This window comes from Pleurodeles waltl, chromosome 3_1 (assembly GCF_031143425.1).
Source record: "Pleurodeles waltl isolate 20211129_DDA chromosome 3_1, aPleWal1.hap1.20221129, whole genome shotgun sequence".
NCBI lineage: Eukaryota > Metazoa > Chordata > Amphibia > Caudata > Salamandridae > Pleurodeles > Pleurodeles waltl.
The window spans coordinates 1,473,516,015-1,473,538,199 of NC_090440.1; positions in this window are offsets into that span (position 1 = coordinate 1,473,516,015).

Consider the following 22,185-nt stretch of genomic DNA (forward strand, 5'->3'; position numbering starts at 1 on the left):
AGTATGCACATTTACAAAGATTCTTGTCAAGACATTAGCTAGTATCAAATACCTTAAGATGTTGGACGGAAACTGTCACAAGCATATAAAAATTAGACCGAAATATACAGTTTCCTAATACCAATAGAAGATCTAATAAAATGTAATGTGTGATAGAAGGTTTGAATGTCTGACAGTTTCTGAAGGTATAATAGAGCTTCCTTGTAATGGGTCTTTGTTGGTGTAAAATAGGTAAGATAAAAGCAATTCTAGGAGTAGCATATGAGGAACAAAAACGAGAAGTACTCTGCTTTGATCTAGAATCACAAGGGCAAGGTGGTAAATCGTTTTGCCAAATACACTGTTGAGGAAAGGCCACCTTAAAATGGATCAGATTCAATCTAAAAAGAATTAAAAGAGAGTATATTTTAGGGCATGAAAACCAGGTCAAATAAGGTTCCATGTATAAGGCCGTAGCAATCTGGATATAAGGGTCAAAAGATTTCAGTTTCAGGGAACTATAAAATCTCAGATCTGAAATATACTCAAAATGGTGTGATTTCAAAACAGACCTAGAGTTTGTAGTTAACAGTTGAGGTTCTTCAAACATATACCTAAGCCCGAGATTTCCAAAAGATTTTCGCAAGTACGAAAGCCAGGGAATCCTATTTGAATTGTCCAACTGTAAGCAATCAGAAATACAATCCTGCACAAGGCTTGCCGCTGGGTTCAGCCAGCATCTAATCCAAAGCAACCTCCAGAAAACATTGACCCACTTCCTCATGACTAATGAAATTTGCTGTACACTTAGGAACCATTAATAACCTGTGCAAAAATGTATTTGGAGAGAGGGTACTTTGTTATAGCCCCAGACTCCTGCCCCATATAAGGCTGCTGAAACACACTTGGAATTATAAAGCATTTTAATCTGAGAGGGAGGTCTGTGGCCTAATTTACGAGTAAAACTGAATATTGCTTCGATATTCCTTACCATCTGCTGGGTCTTAAAATTAAGGTGAGTACTCCAGGACATAGAGGAACTCACATGCATACCTAAATAACAGAAATTATTTACCTTGTTTATGATATTGCCCCCCCATAGTAAATTGTTTGGACTTAGTGTTACAGGGGCCACAAGTCATAACAAAAGTCTTGGAGTAATTTACTTTCAAGTCAAGATCTAGCATAAAGTTGTAGAAAAGATCCAACAAGCCCTGTAAACCATTGCAGTATGAGCAATTAATACAGCATTGTCTGCGTATAATAAAACTGGAAGCAATCTCTGACCCATCTTTGGAACGTCCTTCCCGTATTTTATCCTAAAATCATAAAGCCCATTTTTATATATCAGGAAAAGAAAAGGCGCTAAAATGCATCCCTGTCTTACGCCCCTTGTTGAGGAAATAGGAGAAGTTCTCTGACCAGATGAGCCAAACTGAACTGACACCATTAAATCCGTATGTAGGCGTTTAATAAGCTCCAATAGACTCACGTCACAGCCTAGAGTTCCCATAATTTGCCCTAACTTCTTCCTATTGACCAAAGTCAATAAATGCCATATGAATAGACTCCTTTTTGGCAATTACATATTTGCTAAGTATCAAGTGCAGGTTTAAAACTTGCTCAACTGTGTGTAGGCCGGGTCTAAAACCAAATTGAATTGGGGATAAAATCTGGGCCTCGGTCACCCAGTCTTCCAAGCGAGATAAAATCACGCTTCCCAAAATCTTGGCCGTTGAGTCAATAAGAGAAATTGGTCTATGACAGGAAGGATCTTGTCTGTTACCTTTTTTAAAGATGGGAATGATAGTAGCTAATTTCCATGAGGTAGGTATGTTACTTTTAGCAGCACTTCTCAACACATTTGTAACTAAAGGGCCCCAGAGATCAGGCTCAGATTTAAAGAGATCAACAGGGATCCTGTCAGGGCCAGGAGCCTTTCCCTGCCCTAATCGGTTAATGGCTCCAAAGACTTCATAAAGATCAAAAGTGATGTCTAGGGCATTTGTATTGGAGTCTAAAAAGGACTGTGTAGTTATATTATCCTCCCTGATCAAGTTCTCATTATCATCATTGTCTGGGCAAAATACTTTCCTAAAGTGAGTCATCCATACATCCTCTGCAATGAGGCAATCATCAGCCTTGGTGTTGTTATCCAAAAAATATGGGTGATTTACCACCTTCCAGAATTTTGAAGTGTCCTTCAAATCAGAAGCAGCCAAAAGCTCTTCCCATGCCGTGGTCCTAATTTCTAATTTTCTTTTTTCCAGGGCAGCCTTATACTTGGCTCTAGCTAATTTAACTAGATGGCAAGAAGGGGAAACTACTTTAAGGGCTTCTTTTTGTTTTTTGTGGGCTGTTGAAAACACAGAATCAAACCATATGTGAACAACCGGGCCCATAGAAGGCCTATCCACCTCCAAGGCATGCAAAATATCAATACTTAAAAGTTCAAATTCATGGACTATACGATCATGGTCTAACTGCTGGGACAAACAGATATTAATAAAATCTTTCCTATTTCTTATAATTTCCTGGTTACATATTTTTTGATTTATTTTGTCCCATTTTAGACGTAAGTCAAAATTTGTATTATAAACAGTGCTACTTCTCAAACCTTTATCCTTAGGGACCTGATTAATATTTATATCCAGTTTAATACTTAGGGGGTTGTGGTCACTAGCACAGTGAGGCATAATCTTAAAATCATGTATTAGATGATAATCTGGGGAGCTAATAAGAATAAAATCAATAATACTCCCCTTCTATTTCCCTGTAAAAGTGGGTGTGTTTAAGGCATCTATGGCCACTTTCTCCATAACATGTACCAGATCACACTTACATAGAAAAAAATTCAGATCTTTTCCTTCGGCAGAATGAATAAAATGGGTTAGTGACTCTCTACCCTCAACGGGGATGGCACACGATTCGGAGGGTACCTTACAGCACAGAGGAGTATTGAAATCACCAACCCATAAAACAACTAGATCATCATCCTGCAGATCGTAAGATGAATCAATAAAATCTGCTACCTCCTCCAGGCTTCCCTTAAGCAGACCACGAGGAACGTTATTATAAAAGTTTAAAATACAAATACCTTTACGTCCTCTAATGGATAGTAAAACGGCCATAAGATAAGGAGAGGACCATATTAGAGACACATTCAATAATGGGAGATGTAGGGATTCAAGAACTAAGAGGCCTCCTCGTGCCCTCCCCATTGAAGAAGTTATAGCTTGCTGACAAAAAGATGTATATCCATCCAGGAGAAACGTATCCTTTGACCAAGTCTCCTGGAGACAGATTATGTCATAGGATGATATAAAACTCGTCCAGTCCGAGTTATCTATCTTAAACCGAAGCCCCGCTATGTTCCAACTGATCAAGGCTAACGGTTTAAAACCAAGGCATATTGTTAAATCATCAGTGTTTTTAGGAGTTAACATATCAGGTGCAATCTTCCCTTCTTCCAGAACAGAGTTATCATAATCATTTCTGCCCTTTGATATCACCAAATTATTGGGACACGGGGTTTCAGTAACCATCAGTCAATCGTTCTTGTCGAGTGAGTTAAGAGCCAGATAACGGTTGCTAATGGGAACATTTGCCTGGAGCTGTGGCCTAACTGGGACCAAAATGTGGTTACTTAAGTCAGCAGTAAAACGGTGTGGTAAGAGAGAGGGGTCGTAAAAATGACACAGTGAGTGAATTTAAATCCCATTCTCTGACCTATTGCATAGATCAGAATTAGCCCAAAAATAATCAACTGAACAAGGATTTGCAAAATTTAATACAACACAATCTCCCTCGCCCGTTTTTCTTGAGTAACCAACCCCCTTCACTCTACGCGCCATAAGGATCTTATTATTTGAGTGAGTATTTGGTGTAAATTTAGATTTCAACCAGTGAACTGACTTCCTGATTAATGATTGTGTATCTTCTTTTTTGGAACAAACCAAAGGAGGAATATTAGATAGTACCAATACATACGGAATACAATCAGGAGGTAGGTGCAAAGATTCTACATGATTTACAATTTTGTTAAATGGCGAAATTTGTAACCTAGAGGGACAAGCTTCCTTAGGCTTCTCTTGAGACAAGTCATTCACAATATTGTCTTGGCCAAAAATGGCCAGGGGATTGGCCAAGGGAATACCAACTTCTTGAGATAACAATGTAGGTAATGGTTTAATTAGTTTTACTGTTTCATGACTGCAAGATTTTCCTGTACTTAATTATCCCAAATTGAGTGATTGAGATAGAGAGCTAACCAAATCATTACAGAAACAGTAAAGCTTTCTAGTGATCATCATGATAAGTTTCTCCTCTAGGGTTAAACAGAAAGATTTAAGTATAGAATCTACTGTACTGGTAAGATCACAAAGAACATCCTCATTCAAAGAGCATTCAGTAGCGGAAGCCAAAACAGCTGGATCCTTAGCACTTATTGCTTGCTGAGTATAACTTCTCCTTTTAGAGCCCAGGTCCTTTTTTATGATCTTAGACTTTTTTCCCGCTCTCCTCTTCTTCTGTGGAGGAGAGTGAGCCTGGGAACATTCCAAAGATGAGTTAACATTAGAGGTAGGAGATTTGGTTAAGTCTAGAGGAGGCGTAGCATCAGGTCCAGACTGAATAATGTTGGTAGACGAAGCCAGTAATAATGGCCTAGATTTTGAGTTAGTAATTATATATACAGCAGGCTCAAGTGGGGGCTGCTGAGCAGATTTTTGAACGACCCCAATCCTTTCTTCTACTTGTTCAAGTTCAGATTCAATAGCCCCGATTATAGAGGATAAATAACTAGTAATGGAAGGTTGGGCTAAAGAGCCCTTCCCACAGTCCCCCTGTTGCAAACTAATTTTTATTTTCCCATTAATGAATAAAAGTTCACAAGTACCCCTTAAAGGACAACAGTGAGACCTTCTATCCTTGGCGAAATAACCGCAGATCTGAATACTCCTTAAATAATTTATGGTGTAACAGAGGAGGAACAACCAAACCCGGCCCTAACGAGCACTAACTTCACCACAAAACAACGCAGTGCGCTAAAAAGCTTAAATGTTAGATCCCTCACCGGAGGGGTACAATAAGTCTAAAAAAATATAAAATAGTAAAATAGTAAAATTAGCAATAAGAATCTCCCTGATAAAATACAAGTACCTCTGGATACTTTAACCTGGTAAACGCACAGACTCTAAACTGAAATAACAATAAAAAAAAAAATTCAAGGGGGTGGTCCAGCCCAGCCTCTTCCAGTCGATGACGGGTGAAGGACGAGCCTGCGTGAGGCTGGCGTGTAAATTTAAAGGGGCTCGAAGTTCCCGCCCCCAGCACCAGCCAGCAGCAACGAAGATGTCCGGCGCGTCCTGCGAAGCGGGCGTGCAAAGTAAAATTTAAAGGGGCTCGAGGTTCCCGCCGCCAGCACCAGCCAGCAGCAACGAAGATGTCCAGCGCGTCCCGTGAAGCGGGAGCACGAAGTAAAATTTAAGGGGGCTCGAGGTTCCCGCCCCCAGAACCAGCCAGCAGCAACGAAGATGTCCGGCGCGTCCCACGAGGTGGGCGCGCGAAGTAAAATTTAAAGGGGCTTGAGGTTTCCGCCCCAGCACCAGCCAGCAGCAACGAAGATGTCCTGCAGGGGCTCAAGGTTCCCGCCCCCAGAACCAGCCAGCAGCAACGAAGATGTCCGGGGCGTCCTGCGAGGCGGGCACGCAAAGTAAAATTTAAAGGGGCTCGAGGTTCCCGCCCCCAGCACCAGCCAGCAGCAACGCAGATGTCCTGCACGTCCCGCGAGGTGGGCGCACAAAGTAAAATTTAAAGGGGCTCGAGGTTCCCACCCCCAGCACCAGCCAGCAGCAACGAAGATGTCCAGCGCGTCCCTAGTCAGAACATTTGACTTCTGAGGACGCTCTTTTCTGTCAACAGGCTTTTCAACAACTGGAAGAAGTGTTGCATAAGCCTCTGAAGAACCAGAAACATTCTCAACTTTTTTACAGGAAACAGAAATCATGTGAAGGGTGAAAAGGAAGGGGTCTAACTTTTACAGGAAGAGAAGATTTTGACTTTAACACAACACAGCTTGATTCCAGCCCAGGAGTAATCCACATCTTTCTCTGTCCTGTCAGTCAGAAAACAAGGCAAATTCCAAATAGGGTTGCTGACTATATCAAACTTCCTGTAGGGGATTCCCTGATTTTCACCATCAGATCTGGAATAACCTCAACCTGATTGCAGACATGTACACCTAACATGTAGTTTCTAATGGATATTAGATCAAGGTGCCACGAATATGGCAGAACCTCATTTTGTTTATACTGATGCTGAGGGGAAAAAGAAGGTCTCCTCAGGGCAGTATTCCACTGTGGGAGCAATGATATAATACCAATAGCAAGCATACGCTTCACAAAAATATCAGAAACTAACTGTTGTTGACAAAAATGTTGACTTCCAAAACCTAACTAATAAAAATAATGATATTGATAACCAAAATATTTCAGTTGAAAATATCTATTTTCACAGATATTGGTAACAAAAATATCAAAAACAAATACATTGTGACCTTTAAATAAACATATAAATAGACAAAAATATCACAACGCAAAATATAGACTGCCTTAGTATTGTCAAATATAAGTAAGTGTAATGACAAAACATGACAAGGCTAAAATTTAAAATAAACATAAAAAATATATAAATATTCTAAAGACATTATAACATTTTTATATTATTAAAATAAACTTAAATTGCCCACAAAAATATGCACTTCAATACATCAATGATATTTACAACAGATACTAACATTTAAACATTAAACTAAATTTTTATAAATATATACCTAAACAATACATCCAAAATCAAATAAAACGATCAAACTATATATTAAACATTTTAAAATAAACAATAAATTACATTAACCATCAAAGGCAATAATTGAAAAAATTCAGACTAAAAACAAACTGTAAATTGAAGTGACCGATTTAAATACATAATATATGAAGCTAACAATATAAAAAACAAGCAAGTTGTAATTACTAAGTACTTCAAAAACTTCAAAATCTGAAAAAAGGCAACACTCTGCCAGATTTCCAAACACAACCTGAAAACAGAAGGCGAAAAAGGAATACAACTACCCTCTAAAATAAGTAAAACATTTATTTAAAGTATCTTAAAAGAATTAATTCAAAATAGTCAAATAATAAATAACTAACAAAATACGTTATTGCTTTTATATCTTAAACAATAGATACTAAAAATAAATCACTACACAGAGAAACTACTCATCTTCCAAAAAAATGACAGCAATCACATATTTGGAAAAAGGGACACAGAAATAAGTAAATTTGAAAAATAACTGAATACATACTCATCCTTAAACTGTAAAAATAAACCATTGACAGGTGATGCAGGCGGGGGACCTGCAAATCAAGATTGCCACCCCTCTGGACCCAGATGTATAGCCCACATGTGCCAGCATGACATAAGGCCCTCTACTCAAAAAAGTACACTTTGAGCCCCGAAGGTGTGTCTCCTGGAGGAGTATGACATCCGGTCGCAACCTCTTTATATACTGGGACACTAAGCCACGCTTGACCCTATCACCTAGTCCATTCACATTCCAAGAGAGGACCGTGAGGCCCTGTGTTTCCGCAAAAGGAGGCCTCGTCTCACCACTCATGGGGGCTATTTGGAGCCCCTGAGAGAAATGGCAAGAATTGAGTAATTCCTCGTCATCCCAGGTCCCCAGGAGACTGAAGGGGAAGCTCAAAAATTAACCTTACAGTTGGTGACCTGTCAGATACATACGTTTGTGGATTAACTTTGTGAACCTGAAACCAAAGAAAAAAGACCGCCCCTGAATAAACACCCTCCCACCCCCCTCCCCACCTCCCACAGGCCCCTGTGAGTATCAACCCCCATACGCCAACTCAACAGGGGTCAAGAGGTCTGTAGCCCCCCCACCCCTCCCTCTCCTCCAACTGTCAAAACTGAGAACTAGTTTAAGGGGGATTACTCGCTGTGGAGGCGGAGACCTCTCAGTTCAGCACACAGCAGGCAGAAGCTTGTTGCCCCCCAAAAGTAATCCCAATATCCATATGGGAGCCCTCTATCAAACTGCGGGGGGGCCAGGAGAAGCCAGTCCGTACTCCTCCAGCCTCTACTCACAATGCTGCCTTTTTCAGTCTCGATGGCCCCAGGGCCTCTTAGTCAGTCTCTAAACTATTAATGGTCTCTATCAGCGGATGAGGAGACTCCTTATCTGGTCCCCAGCAGCTCTTCGATGTGTCAGAATCAATGTCCTCCGTTCTGTCTCTCTTTCGAATACTCATACTACAGTTTCTCTCAGAGTCAGATGAGTCTGCTCCCCCGTGTTCCGCCGAGTTAGCCGCCACGGCGTATCCTCTCCACCTCGCTGTCTTCTTTGTCCCCTGCATCTGGGGAGAGACTATTCCTTTGGTCTCCCTCCCTCCTTGTCCCTTGGCCCATCATCAGGCCCTCTGCTCCCGCTCCCAGAGAGCTGAGGTTGCTCCTCCAGCCACACCCAGGCTGAAAGAAGAATGCTTTCCCCCCAAAACAGGACTCTCAGCTTGGCCAGAAAGAGGAGCATGTACTGCAGCTGAAGACTGCGTAGCTTGGCCTTCACAGAGTCAAAGGTGCGATGTTGTCGTTGGACTTCTCTAGTATAGTCCAGAAAAACCAGGATGTTAGAGTTGTCATATCGGACCTCTCCCATTCTGTGTACCTTTGTTAAAATCATGTCACGGTCCTAGTAGTTTAGAAAGCGGGCAATCACTGGTCTGGGGGTGCCCCTGGAGGGGGCTTCCCCCCCAGCGATCTATGGGCTCGCTCAGTCACAAAACAAGGGGATAACTTCTCAGACGGGAGGACCCTCCAGAGCCATGTGTCTCAAAACCAGATCAAATCTGTCCCTACGATTCCCTCCGCAAATCCTACAAATCGCAGATTGTTTCTCTGAGCCTGATTTCCTGCGTCCTCCAGCTGCCACATGATATCTTTGTTAAGGACCCTGGTCTCTGACATCTCCTTTCGCAGGTTTCGGATGGTGTCCTCGAGATCTGAGATCCTTGCCTCCGCTGTCGTTACTCGTTCTGCTACATTCCGCAGGTCCTGTCTCAGAAGTGAGACCGCCGAGTGTACCTCCCCCACTCGCCCCTCCAGGGTCTCCCTAGAGGCTTGTATCGCATTATCCGGGGCCGCCGAGGGATCAGAGGCTGGCGACGGGGGGGGGGGTTTCACAGCTTTCGTATAGAGATCAATTTTGCCCTGCCGAGGGGCTTGGGCTCCTTATCACTCGCCATCTAGAAATGAGACTCCGACAGTCCTGCCAATCACTTCTCTCAGGCAATATATTTGGTCTCTGTTGAAGAGCCTATCTGGCCCCGTGGGGTATCACTTTCGGCCAATCACACCTCAGGTCTGCAGGCCCTTCACCAGGATCTTCATCCCTCTCCACCTCAGCGACTTCCTTGGCCTTTCCCCCCTCCCAGCACGAACTCCGTGCTCCACGCCCTTCTCACGTGGAGCACCGTTATCCCCAAGCAGCCTCCAGTGCCTGCTCTGACACACCAACCAACAAGGGGGGGAGATCTCTCCGAGGGAGGCCCCAGTCAGTCTGTTCATTGTAATTTCCTCTATATGTGCTCCCCCTTGGTTTCAGAGCACATCAAATTCTCACCAGTGCCCTCTTCCTCAGGCAAACTGCCTGGTAGACCCTCCTCTGGCCCCGGGCCCAGACCGGGGAGCGCAAGGTTGCATTTGTCGGATTTAATGCAGAGGCCGGTATGGAGCTCTTCAAGGAGTGTCTGTTCCTAGCGCCATCTTGGCTCTGCCCCCAGCGGGCCTAATTCTTGGTATTATTACACAATTTTCAGACATAATGACAGAAAGAGAAAGATCGTCATATCACAGAAAGGGAAAAATTACTCTCACACATGAACTACACTTACAGCCAAGAAAGTGCACAGAAATTATCAATTGAAAATCAATTATATATCACTCCGATGCAAGCTATGGGAGGACCACTACAAAAGATGACATTATTAACAAAGTAAGGGTACACAACCACCCCCCAAATGTAAATGAAATCGATGAAAACATGTATTCTCCAAGATATAAGAGACAAGCGTTATCTCCAAATAGCCTACAACAAAAATACTAAAATATACACTCCCTAAAGTCCCCAGACACATCACAGGCCAGCTACCATCTATACTTCTCTTAAACGCTTAACAGCATGAAAAAAAAAAAAACACTATACGATATTCCTCCTGTACGTAGAACCCACCAGGATATCCAAATTCCTGAACACTTAACCACCAAACATATTGAGGAACGCTTCCTTTTACATGACAACCTTAACAATGATAAATGTATCAATATTTTTTACTACAGATAACTTATAAAATCAAACCCAATGTCAAACATAGATGATCAATGGGACATTCAAAATACGCCCCAAACCGTTCACTCAGACATACACCATAGATAGTGAACATCAAAATACTGGCATGCCATTCATATATGCCCTACTACCTAATATTCAAAGTAGCATTTGCAATGAACTACTTAACTACATTAAAACTAAAGCAAACAACTACTCCCCACATAAAATAATAATATATTTTGAACAAGCATTGATTCAAACTATCGGACAGCCAGACTGCCATAGTGGCGGCCACCAAAAGACCACCATGTTGGTGGTTATACAGACAACCGTATTATGAGTTAGAGATGCAGGGCTGCCTAAAGCAAGCCAAAACACCCACACAGACAGTACCGTTGAGAGTGGGAAATAGGTGGTCCAACCACCAGTATCGACAGTCCGCTAACCAACCACAGAACATATTAGAAGTCAAAATTAACAGTGGCGGAGACCCATGGTGGTCCGCCAATGGTAGTCCGAAACGTGGCAATTCACGGTCAACAAAGTAATACACAACACCACATTGGATGGATTTGAAAACAACACAACCGACACACACTGCCAAACCTATCAAATCTGCCTGGCCTCCTTATCAGGGGTCTTCAGGGAGATCAGCAGTACCCTCATCAGCGACAGTGAGCAACACCACAGTTCTTCCTTTGGCCAAGCAACACCAGTCCCATCAACATCTGTGATAGCCCCTGGAAGGGAGGCCCAGTTAGGGGAAGTATCCCCTTCAGACATTCCTGCCTCTACAGCAGCAGAACTGCCCCAAAAGCAGGGACCTCCACCCAAGCATCCAGGAGGTGCGGATGGCAAGACACCAATCACTGCCAGCAAGTGACCTCTTCCTGAACAAATTCCTTTGTGTGCCACATATTTACTCTGTTGACTGTTTTTTTACTACCTTCCATTTCCTATGGTAGTAGGACACTGGACTTTGGACTTCAAATGTTGTGGCATCTACTAATATGTAGGCGTGGGCAGTGAGCGCCACTCCGCTGGCAGAGCAAACTCAGTTTTTGGCACTCCACGTTCTGCTTGGAACACGGAGTTCGCCTAAAAACTCAGCTAGCCCTGCCAGCGGAATGGAGCTCACTATGTGAGCACTGCACTCCAGTTTTAGGTCACAAAACGCAAGCGCAGACAATGTGCGCTTGCACTGTGTAGTGCTGCGGGGTGCACTCTCAGCCTGATGTTGGCACGGCAGCATGGAGCTGCTGCCGGTACGAGTTCCTGATCCTCCAGGCCTCCTTCTACCAGCAGCCAAGACCAGGCCTGGAAACAGGGGGCAGGGTGGAGGCAGAGCACTAGGCTGCTGGCAACGAGGACCCAAGTGAGTCCTCCTTTTTAAATTCTCTCTTTTGTGCACACTTGTGCACAAGAGGCCTGAAACAGTAGCTTTCGCTGCCTATGGCCCTGGCCTGAATTTAGTCAAGGGCCGGAGGCAGCAAAAGCTACAGTTTCAGGTCTCCTGTGAACTTGCCTGCCCAGGCCTCTTGTGCACCGGCCTGCCCTTTGTGCAGTGCACATGGGGCAGGCCAGTATGCAAGAGGCCTGAAATGTCAGCTTTTGCTGCCTACGGACCTGTCTTGAGTTCAGGCCAGGGCCATAGGCAGTGAAAGAAAGCTTGTCACACCAAACATTTTATTGCACTGTACAGCACATAAGCTGTTAAAATGTCCGGATTGTTATAGCCAAGAATAGCTGTACCATATAGAGTCAGGTTAGATATCCCAAGGTACCCTCGCCTTGACCACAGAAGAAAGGGCTTTGTCACACCTCATCGCATAGAATAAGCTAACAGATTGGTGGATATTGTCACCAGCGTGAGCCTTATTATATACCAAAGCCAAGTCTGCCAATATAACATACGACATGGCACTAACAGAGGGCAGTACAAACGTCGCTGATCATAGGTCCATCCCATTACAATGACCAAGCATCTGGTGGTCTGATACAAACCTATGTCAGTGCTGTGGCACAGGCACTGTGGCCTGCAATGATGAAACACATCTACAGCTACAAAAAGGTCATACTGGATCATTGTAAACACAACATAAAGGGAGAATGCATGCATTGCACGTGATGAAAACATATTATGAGGCCATTTGATCACACATATGAGACAATTAGGCCAACACACCACATCAAATCAAGGTATTGTGCACTTCAGAATTCCACCCTCCCACTGTCCAAGCTGCATTTGCACAGGACTCATACACCTTAAATCTGTGGCCAGCATTACCTGGATCAATCCATGTCTACTTCATATGCCAAACAAGCAACAGTTACCTGCCAATGTCACAACTCGGAAATGCCCACATGATGACGACATGGTGAAGGTACTTGGTCAAAAAGCAATAAAAGGTGTTTAGGCTGGAAATGTAATGCCTATGACCAAAACCTCATATCAAACATCAGCAGATCTACTTACATCGCAATGAGTCTGACAGAAACAACGTAGATCATCAAGGTGGTGAAATGTTCAAGTCTGACTTAGCAATCAAACCTTGGTTGTATACTGTAAAACATAACATCCCCTTTTAGGAAAAAATCCTACTCAACACATCCTGACAACTACAGTTCCTCGTTCAGTCACAGTAATCACATAACATTACATACTTACACTCAAGTAAAGTAGTGATTAATGAGATCTGCCCGCAAGTCTTCTCCTTCCTCTTCTTTTGAGGCTTGGCATTCCAGGATTTTTCCCCTCATCTGGAATGTATGGTATACACTTTCGCAGGACAATGTTGTGGAGCATGCAGCAAGCCATAATGATATTACAAACTTTTTCCGGTGAGGAGAGGGGGACTCCACCTGTCTTTTCCAGACACCTAAATCTGGCCTCCAAGAGCCCAAAAGCCTGCTCCATGACACACTGTGTTCTTCCATAGGCATTGTCGATGCAGATTTCCTCTGGCGTAGTTGTGTTCCTCACTGGCATCAACAACCATGTGCAGTTTGGGTATGCAGAGTCCCCTGTTATGGAATAGGACATATGTGCAACTATGAGCCCCTCACATAGCATTTTTTGCAGCAGACATTGCACACAAACAAACAGGACATATGTGATTACCAACTAGCCAGACCTCTCTGGGTACAGTTTTGACATCAGCTGGGGATTGGCGCTGTTCCACATAATCAAGGCATCATGGACTGAACCCGGATAATGAGCACAGACCTGTGAAATGTTCAGGTCCGTAAAACAAACAACCTGTACATTGATGGAATGGAAGCTCTTTTTGCTGGGGTACACTTATTCATTGCCATGCAGTGGGACCAAGGCAACAAGTGTACCACCAATGGCTCTCACCACATGTGGGATATGTGCCAAACCATAAAACAACGCCTTTACATGGGTGAAATCCTCATGTTGAGGAAACCAGATGTAGCTGTAGGTGTTTCTACATTGCTGAGAGTACATCCTTCAAAACAAGACTGAACATAGGCTGGGACATCCCAGCAGATAGGGCCACAGAATGTTGGACCCTGTGGCCAGGAAGGCAACACTGCCATGACTTGTGCTATTTGGATGATGAATGACAGGCATCAGATCTGACTCCAATTGACGACATAGATCCATGATTGTGTGCCGATTCAGACAGTAGATCTGGATAATGTGGCATTCTTCCATGGTCTTAAGGTCTAGCAGTGGACGATAGACAGGAGGTGCCTATAAATGTACAAAAATGGTGTCTGAGTTGTAGGACCTACATGACAGGATAAGACAGGTACTTATCAGTGGAAAAAACATCATTTTCAGAGTTGAGACACATTTTTCGGAGGCATATAATGCATTTCAGGCCTCTCAAATTGCAGCTGCCTGACCTGCGCCACTGGACTTTAGGAACTGCCCGCAAAAGCTGGCGGAACTCATCATGGCGGTAGGCGTTTGCAACCGTGGAGGACACAGACATTGGCTAACGTTGTTGCCAGTGGCAGTCGCAGGCCAATGGCTGTGTCCACCTGTGGTGATGGAAGAGTATGTGGCGAACATGACCGCCATGTTCTACAAAATCCCTCACTTGACTACTGGCACTGCTGCCAGCAAGACCTTAACTAAATGAGCTTCTGTGTACCACCTCTGGGAGCAATCATGTCATGTCCAACAGGTGATAAGACCCTCATCTTCTCCTCAGAGGAGCTGGAGAGGCTGGTCACAGAAGTCCTACCCCTATATAGACTGCTTTATGGTGCACTTGAGGAGCAAGTGAGCACCTCATGTCCACATTTCCTTTTCTGTACTTCACCATATATCCTTCCTTACAGGCTAGATTGTGCCCATGTGTGCCAGAATGTAAAGTCAAGGCCATGGACATGCAGTTGGTGTGTCATCAATGGGAGAGTCAATGTGCATGTATCTGTGTTCAGTGCCAGATTTTGAGCCCTAATACATTATTGTATTTGTTTGGAGTGTGTCCTGCTCTACTTTATGCAGGATGCACAAAGCTAGATGAGGTGACATCACGACCATCCCCATACATCTCTTACCATATGGATATTGTCAATGTGAGACAAAATATATTTGCATGACAGAACGAGCTGTATATGAAATATTGTATGTGTGAGGTGTGGTTAAAGTGAGCTATTGTGTATGTTGCATTGAGATTTCAAATCACATCTGGCCTTGCTAAACTGTTGTTTTGAAGGAATGTCCTTACTCACTTTGCCCTTAAGGTTGCCACATATACAACACATTACAAATTGCTGTTGGCTACATGATGCGCTGTCATCCATGGAAGTAATGGCAATGGAGTTTTATGTAGGTTCTGTCTTCTCAGCCTACAGTGACCTGGGATTCTCAAACATATCTCCCAGTATGAGTCCAAGTCTAGGCTGGTGTTGAGTCACTTTTGCTATGTAACTGTGGCACTGTGCCCACTCCCTGTATCCTGACTGTTCCAGTCATAAGACCAAATCTGGGTACTGTGCTAGTTTGCAGTTTGTTGACGCTCTGTCCCTGAAGAGTATGAAAATGTTTTTTGGGGAGAATTAATGATCTATAACCAATCTGCACTTTGCATCATTGTCAATGTATGCATCTGTCCCCTGACAGGTCCCTTATTCATACAGCCCTGTTGTCACCTTCACACAGGTAAAATTAGTCCTGTGCAAGCTTATTTCATAAATGATAGTTCCACAGTGCAGACAGTGTGTTGATTCCTGGGAAACCATGAAATGTGATTCAGTACCTTGGTCACATGTTAGTGAATTGACAATGTATGCCTTTCTTTGTTGGATGCCATCTTTGTAGGACAGACACATATGTTCAAAAGCATGTTCTGTTGCACAAGCACATGACACAGAACCCCACCCTCTGAGATGGCATGAGTATGCATTTGTAAGTCCACATGTCCACACATGTACAGGGTAGATACTTTCTGTACCCACCGTGCCAGTCTTCTCATTGTTACCCATGTGTAATGCTTGAGTTTGTACTCAAGTTACAGAGGTGTGTTGTGTCCCATAGTTCCTCCGATCTCGGTCAGATTCCTAGAGCATGTCTGTTAGTTGGCAGTTGACCTACCCAGTCAGTGGAGGGTCTGAGCAGGGTAGTGGATTGGTCACCAGATTCGAAAGTGTTTGTAATCATGTCCCTATACTCCGTGGCTACTATGTGCCACACCTGGGCAGTTTGGGCAAAAGAAAAATGTTCTGAGCTTTGTGTACTGACACGTATTTGACTCAACCATTTTGGATGGGACTTGTGAAAATACTTTCTTCTCTTGTCTTTTGCATCCATGCAGGTCAATGCCCATTAGAAGAAATGGATATGGAGAGCCATCACCGAGAAAGTGCGGACCCTGGGGGTGCACATCTGGAGGAGCGCCCATTGTCTCAAGAAGTGGGAGGACCTGAGACTCTGGGCCCGGAAGATCAGGGAGGCCCAGCTGTGGCTGTCCTCCCAACTTGGGTGGGGTGCCTGTCAGACAATGACCCCCCTAATGGCTCACATTCTGGTGGTGGCCTAACCGGATCTTGATTGTCGTTTGAGGGCAGCACAGCAGTCACAAAGGAGTGAGTACGCAGCAAATTCTTGCCTGTTCAATTGCCAGGCGAATGAGTGAAATACTGACTGCTCTCCCAGACAATTAGGGATGAGCCATGGGTCACACAGTAGATGGGAGATTGTTTGCATTGACATGTCATGTGTATCAAACTAGTGTGTCTTGCCTTTGGAACCTGGAACCAAGTACAAAACTTGGGGGACTACTCAAACCATTTGCTCTGCAAAGACCACAAATGGCTGTGTAAAGTGATCATTCATGTACTGTTTGTTGTTGCAGAAGGTGTAATTTCTAACCTACAGATAACTACCCGAAAAATTATAGGTCAAAGGTAAGTAGGGTATGGATCACTGTTATCTGCCTTGTGTCTAGGTAAATGTGTATGTAAACATATGCCAGCCAGAAGCTAGTTATCTTCAGTTAATGATGGGTGCCTCACTGCAGTCTGTGATGTTTAGGTGTCCATCATACATGTGACATGGCGTATTGTTTGCAGATGTAGAAATCTACTTTCCCATTGTAAGTGGGGAATGCCCTTGACATGAGTTATGTCCCATGACTGTTGCCAACATTCCTTGTGCCTACATGTCAGCATGTGTCCTTTTCTCTTTAGGAAACAATTTAATCTGCAATTTCATTGATGTTGTACCCATGTTGATGGGATGACGTCTGTATTCCCTCACATTTATACATGGAAAAGTGTTTGTGAAATAATATAGTTACAATGGTGGTACATTTCATATTGTGCCACAGACAGGAGTGTGTCAGCATCATTTATTGCCTGACAGATACCTTTATGAGTCATAATATGCCATTTGGCATGTAGAACTGCAGTAACAATGAGGGACATGGCAGTTAGGCCCAGATTGTGGACCCACTCTGTGTTTATCAATGCTCTTGATGTGGATTCATGTTTAAAAGTGCACTGCACATGTGCAAAGGTTGAGGATTGTGCTCTGACTGTTGACATGCATCATGGAGTGACTTGAGGGATTTTGACATCATATGTGTTTGGGTACAGGAATTCTTCCACAGACAGACACCATGGTTGGCGTGTCCAAGATGTGGAAAGTGATTTTGCTTCTCATTGGACAACAAGTTGAGGTCCTTCTGTTAGTCATTGGAATTTCTTTGTCTCTCCAACATACGAAGGACAGATGGTTACTACAGAAACACTCAGATAATGTCATTGCAAAGGGTGTCAGACATTAGTGGTGACTATCCTGGGTCTTACTAATTCTTTATTTTGTGTATTCTTGAGAAATGTCTTCCTGACATATTGAACCTGATGTCAAAAGTGTTCCTTTCAATGGCACATGTGAGGCCTAATTGAGTAACATGGATACTTCCTTCTTGACTCTATTGGGACATGTGTCACTTGTTGAAGTGCACATTGTTGAAATGTTTACAGTGTGATATGGGTATTTCCATGTCACCTACTCTAGGATATTGCACTTTTGTAATCAACATAGCATGATTTCATCATTTCTTGTTGTTGGTACATTATGTATGTGCCAAATAGGTGTGTGCAAGACCTTGTCTGTGAAATGTGGGAATGGACTTTACAATGGGATACTATTATTTGCCAAAGGTTAACTTAGATTTGCTGCATGTGGCACAGCTTTGAGGATGGAGCGGTCTCCTAGTTGTATTTGAAGTGTTATAATAGAAATTTTATGACCCTATTTCTTTTTAATTTTGCAGCATCAGCACAGACAAGCAAAGGAGATGGGGCCGAGCCAAGTGGGGAAGCATCTGGCCACAGGACCTCTGGTCAAAACACAACTGACACAGAGGGACCCAGTGGCCCGGCAGGAGAGGGAAGTGCCATGGGGGAGAGCAGGACATCATCATCGTCCTCTGATTCCACCTCCAGTGGCCATCCTTAGTGGTGGCGGACTCATCAGGGAATCCCTATACCATCCTTGTCTGCCACCCCCCAATCTACCGCCACCCTCCCTGCTCACCCAAGATGGAGGACTTCTCCTTTACCACAGGCACCTCTGCCCCAGTCCATTACCCCTGCTGCCCTCAGTGACAAGACTATTGACCTCCTAAGAAGTATCTCTGTGGGTCAGACAGCCATCATAAATGCCATCCAGGGATTGGCAAGTCAGCTCCAACAGACTAATGCATTCCTGTAAGTGCAATGGTTGGCCTTCAGAGATCTTTCCAGGCTCTGGTCTTCACACTGACAGCAGCCCGTCACCCCCACCTTCTGTCCCCCCTCAAACTCCTTCTTCCCAGTCCAAATCCCTCCTTCCCCTACCTATTCAAAGCACACAAAGAGATGTGCAGACATCCAACTTAACAGACAAATGGAGCACACAAAAACACAGGTACCACAAGATACAACGGCACTCACACAGACAACATATACCCACTAACACAGCAACAGTCACAACTTCCCTTAACACCCCAGCATCACACACACAACATCAAGCATACCTACAGACACCACAACAGTTACTGATATAGCCACCACACCCATCCTACCCGCAGACACCACCCCAGCAGACCCACTGACCTCCACAACAAGCACCAAATCCACAGACACTATAACTACAGACACACATACATCCACCACATCCATTATTCCTTCAATCACCACCCCAACCTACCCACCATGTCATCCCCCAGCACCTCCACCCCCAAGTCTAAGACACACAAATGACCTCACTCACCCATCCACCCAACAAACACCTACCACACACAAGCATACCTCCCATAAGGACCCACCCACAACATCCACACCTATACATCAGGCAACCAATCCTTCAGCCTCCAAATCGCGACCCCCTTCTTATGACTGTCCTCTCGTATCCCCAAAACGTTTTTTGTTTGACCTTAACCTTTGCCCTGTTTGCCCCTTCCCAGACCCAGAAGGACCCCACTCAGCTCCCAGGCTGTCCCTTCTAACCCTAAGGCCTCCCCTGACGCCTAACAAGTACCCATACCTCTCTCCCCAAAGAGGAAGCCCGACCCTCCAAAGAACTAGCCCATCCCTCCCAAGAAGACCACCCTCCCAAGTGCAATCCCAACCTCCCTTCCCAAATCAGATTACCCCCAATCCCTGGATAATCCCTGAGGTGCCTGTCTGCCCCCTTGATGCCCCTTCATGTGGAGGTTACATGGCAGTTGGGATTCAAGTTTAGGCACAACACTGTACCATTATTTTACTGTTATATGTACTGGCCAATGGCCTTTAGACATTTCTAGTTCTCATAGTTAATAAACCCAAACAGTTGTTCTTGAATATACATTTGTCCTGCAAATCCTTTTCTAGTGTTATGTTGTTCCTGAGTGACTTTGGTTGAGTGCCTACAGTTGTGTGTGTTTGGGCCTTCTTGCTGCTCCATGTGCATTTGTTTGTAGTATGTGAGTTTGTGCGCAGTGCTGTTTTACCCCATGAGAAAGGTGTATGTTGCGTGTAGAGGTACGTGTGTGTAAATGGAATGGTGGTGTCAAGGCATTGTGTACTGTTTTGTATGTGAAGTATTTCTTTTTGAGTTGTCCAATGTGGGCAGGTATGGTGTTAGACTTGTCCCCCTGATATGGCTTATGTATACATGTGATGTGTGTCATCTTGAATTTTGTTTGTGCAGACCTCGAATGTGTTAAATTGAGTTAGCAGTGATTGCATTTGCCTGTGCATGTGTCCATTCCGGTGTGTGTCCCTTGGAGCTAGTTCCTGTAGAGGTATGTCCCATGCAGTAGGAGTTGTATGAGCTTTTTTGACCTGCCCTTCCCCATTGTGCAGAAGTGCTTAACTATTGGTTTTAGTATTGTTTGTCCCTGAGACCCATGTAGGGCCATTTCCTGTGAACATGTTGTTTGGGGGCCTGTTCAAAGTGTTATATGTCCCAGTGCAGTCTCTATTCCTAGGTGACCTAGATAGCCCCACCCCAATTACATAGGTATAGTTGTCATGTTGTTCTTGGTCTATTTGTGTCTCTGTGTTTTTGTGCATGCCATTGTGCTTCCATTGTGCTGTGATGTGTGTGTCCATTGCAGAGCTGTTTACTGGTGGTGTTGTTTATGTTCTATGCCACATCAATACATATGTGAGGACAGTCCCTGGCTAGTGTGGAATGTGAGTGTGTGAGTTGTATTTGTATATGTGCTGTAGGTGTGTTGTTGTTGATATGTATGACAATGTTGGTTAGCGTTCAGTGTATCTGTGCCTGTGTATTTGTCTAATGTAGCAGTGCTGTGTAAATGTGCAGCCCAAAGTGTACGTATTGTGACTGTACATGTATCCATGTTGATGTATATTTGTGAGTGTGTGTTGTTTGCGATGTGTACCTGATGCCTGTTGTGTGTCCCCCTATGATGTGTTTGCCAGTGCCACATGCTGTTTTTAAGGTTGGTGATGCAGGTAGGTGTGTGTGTTTACGGTTGGTAGTGTCCACGGCGACATTGACTTTGTTGTCTATCGATGATCATCAGCAGTGGCATAACGTTTGTGAATTGCTCCATGGCGCCTTTGAACAGGCTGCCTGTGCAGGTGACTGTCTACCATTATACTGTTCATTTCAGACTTCTGATACTAGATGTTTGGACCGCCATGGTCACATAGGCGGTGTGCAGCCTCGTAATGAGAACGTCAGAAACCTGTCAAAAGATTACCCATTAAATCAAACTTCCACAGGAGCAGATGCCTTTTACCCAACTCCCTCCAACAGATGCAGGCTCAGACTTTAACTGATTATCTGAACCCTACATCCCCTAGGGGGAAAGGGGAATGGGAATAGAAAAGAGAGACCACCTCCAGATCCAGTTCCAGCCTGTGTTTCCCACTTGAAGATAGGCTATTCAGTGTGTGTCTCTGAAACCTGCACCTTTCTTCTCATTGGGATTTCTTTAAAGGAAGGACCTGCAATCGGGTGAGCATAGATAGGAGCATTGATAAGTACATTCCTACTGCACATTCAACTGTTCAGCCATTCACATTCATCCAATTCTATTGTTCTCCTAATCTGGATCTTTTGAGAGACTAGGCTCTCTCTAAGAGAACAATGTTAACTTAATATCTTCTTTTCTCCAGGAGTCAGAGGCTTCCAAGGTTCTCTTAAACCAGTTCATAAATATACAAACTGGTGATGTCTTTTACAGGAAACGAAAACTCCTTCTCAAGGTTCAGTTTTCTCAATCACAGACTCTAGGAATTAGTCTGAGCATTGAGGTTCATCTCTAAGACTGAATACATATGTATATATATATATATATATATATATATATATATATATATATATATATTGGCAAGTCTGGAAATCTTACAAAAGGATTCCTTACTGCAGTTGCTTGAAGTTCTGTTAAGCCAAAACAAATTCTCTTCAGAAAGGGGATAGCCAGTTGTTGGAAGAAGGAAAATATTCAGCCTCTTCAAAAGGGAAAAAATAGCTGGTGTGCACATCATAAGAAAAAAAATAATTAGCTACTCAAAACCAGAAGAATTCTCTATGAAACAAAGTGCCTCAGGAACACTGCTCATTCTCCTCAGGATGACAGTTGAGGTGCAGGGCTCCCAGAGAGAAGCAGCGGGAGGGAAGCTTCAGCTGAAGACTAAGGTAGAAACACCAGAGCACCGGCCCTACTAGGATTTGCAGCCACTATCTTGAGTGACAGTTAAAACTGAAGAAGCTAGTTCTAAGAACAGCCTCCGCAAGAGCCACCAAGAGTGAGGACGCTGCTGCAACCAAAGTGGGTACAGGGAAAAGGGGAATCATTTTTGCTGAGTGAAGAACTTTCAAC